The sequence below is a fragment of the Oryzias melastigma genome, linkage group LG13 (assembly GCF_002922805.2).
Source record: "Oryzias melastigma strain HK-1 linkage group LG13, ASM292280v2, whole genome shotgun sequence".
In the NCBI taxonomy this organism is placed as follows: Eukaryota; Metazoa; Chordata; class Actinopteri; order Beloniformes; family Adrianichthyidae; genus Oryzias; species Oryzias melastigma.
Window position 1 is genome coordinate 7,972,341 of NC_050524.1, and position 2,670 is coordinate 7,975,010.

General features: G+C 39.0%; 1 protein-coding gene across 2 annotated transcripts in view; it reads right to left on the reverse strand.

The window, feature by feature from the left end:
* Positions 1-2,670, reverse strand: part of mtus2b (microtubule associated tumor suppressor candidate 2b) — a 30,072-nt gene that overhangs the window by 26,224 nt on the left and 1,178 nt on the right. The window lies entirely within an intron of this gene.

A 2,670-nucleotide genomic window follows, 5' to 3' on the forward strand; every position in this document is an offset into this window, starting at 1 on the left:
GAAACTATCTGGTGTGCACTAAAATCCTATTGGTACACACTAGAAACTTCCTGGTGTGCACTAAAATCTTACTGGTACACACTAGAAATATCTGGTGTGCACAAAATCTCAATGGTACACACTAGAAACTATCTGGTGTGCACTAGCTTACTGGTTAACACTAGAAACTATCTGTTGTGCACCTGAAACTAACTGGTGTGGACCAAAAACACGTGTACCGATTTCTTGTGCGCACTAGAAACCAGTACTTTTTTTTTGTACTTTACTGTCAGAAGTCTATCAGCAGTAAACTGTAACTACAAAAATATCTAAAAGAACCCCAAAATGTTCAACATTGATATTGTTTTCTCAACACTGAACTAATTTTCTTTAAATATTTGATTCAATGTGCAGCTCAGATTTTACTTTTCAAGGGTGATCTTCACTTTGGCTGGTTTTATTCTAGACTTGTAGTCCTCACAGCTCAGCTCAGAGCTCTGACCTCCAGTGGTTTCCATGGATAATGCTGAAGATCAGCCTGAATACTCTTATTATATACACTTCATCCAGTTCTGTAACAGATATGTGGAAAGCTTGTGGCTTTTGGAGCTGCGGTGTCGTTTTGACAGGAGGAGCGCCACTGAAACTGCCAAAGAGCTCAAGGGTAAAAACAGCAAAGCAGGTTGTGTGCATGAACACGCCACATTCCACGGCTAATGAAAAGAGTGAGTGTTCTCTTGCTTTATTTTAGGGGAGGGCACAAAATGGTACGATCTGATCAAGCTAGCAAGGATTTATTTAATTAGCACAAAACCCATAGTTGGATTTAGACATGTCTCCAGTTTCTTTTATTTGAGACTGTCTATTTCAGGTAAAATTTGATCTCTCTTTTTTATTTTTTTGTTGATTTTATTGACTGTATAAGAGAACTGGACCGAGTGAGTGGGATGTCACCCATAGAGAATAGCTTACTTCTGGTTCCAATTAAATGAACTCAATTTAGTCGCCATTTTTTTGTAATACGAGCATGTTGGAGCCAGACAGTAAGCAGTGATTGGGCTATTGTTTCTATGACAACCACCTTCATCAATCAGGAATGAATAAACCTGCTAATAGCTCCTCCAGAAATCACAAACCCTGACAAGACACGCCCAGCCATCCCTTTTGAGGTCCCCGGTTGCTGGAGCCTATCCAAGCAACTACTGGGCAAAAGTGGTGTACACCTTGGACAGATCACCAATCTGTTGTAGGGCCAAGACACGCCCCTTTTTGACATTTCCCCAGAACATTTTAGCCAGAAAGACTTCAAACCTGACAGTCTGCGTTTTGCACGACTGAATCAGTGTGGAGAAAAATGTAGATCAGAACGGAATCACTGCATCGAAACATCAAGTTTCCAATACTTAAGCTTAATGTCTGCAATTAACTGGCTCATCTAGTAACATTAATTAAGTGAGCGCTTCCAATTAATCTCTTTTTTTTTTTACTATTAACCACTGCACATATCATCTATGCATGTTCGAACAGTCACAGTTTTCTTTCAAAAGAAGAAAAAAAGCTCAGCTGCTAAAAACGAAGTAAGATTTTTCATTGTCCTTTGTTTGCTCTTTAAAAAAGATGCAGAAAGCACAACGACTAAGGTGTCAGTTTGCGGCAAAGTAATGCTGTGTCAGCGTACCCTCTGCAGAACAGAAACCAATAAATCAGGCCTCCACACTATCAGGTCTCAGAGAAAGACATCTTTTGCCAACCTCAGACAGACTTCTGCTCTAACATCTCAAATATTTTAGGTCGAGTTTTTAACAAACAAGTTACTCTGACTCTTGTAAAAGAGCAGGTAAATGCATTTGAGATCCATGAAGGACATTTTTCAGCTGCAGACAAACACAATCAAACCGCATAAATATAATACTATAATAAATATACTTGCAGCTTTGAAAGATTTAGCTGCCTCTGGAATGGATTACAGGACATTGCACCTGCTTGCTGCATTTTTTGTGAAACTAAGCATTAAATGATTCATTTTTTTCAACTATTCAAATTATTCTAAATTTAAATCCAGTTTTTAATCATTTCTGCCTCTTTTTCAAACTCTTATGATTTATGTGATAGAACTAACTGAGACTAAAAATCCTACAGACCAAAAAATGAATAAACTTGAAGTGAGTGGAGGGAAATTTTTCATTTTTTCTCATCATCACATTTGCAGGTTTGCCTTCAGAGAATATTCAGAGCTATTAATTTAATTTCAAACCCACTCTAGTGGTGTTTTGGGTGTTTTTAACATGTTTTTGAAGCATCTTTCTTGTGATGGATGACATATATAAGAAGAAAATAAAGAAAAAAAAGTCATTTCTGATCATTTTGTAATTGAAATTGTTGCAAATCAGGAGCAGATGAAAAAATTTTGTTGGAAAAAGCTTGTAGCTTTGACGTAGAAGCAACTACGGCAAGCCACAAGCTCCAGACTTCTTTTATGTTCAGTCACTGGGCCCAGCAGTAGCCGAGTTCCTACAACGTGTTTCCCTCATGCTCCTGCAGCGACTGAGTAATTATAGCACACGGGAGTGTTGGGAAATTTATGCTCCAGTGACATGCTTCCTCCGGGCACCATCCCCCCCCCCACGGTTCAGCCACTTATATACCCCGCCACCTGATAAGGAGGCAACACCTTCATCTGGAGGACCTCAC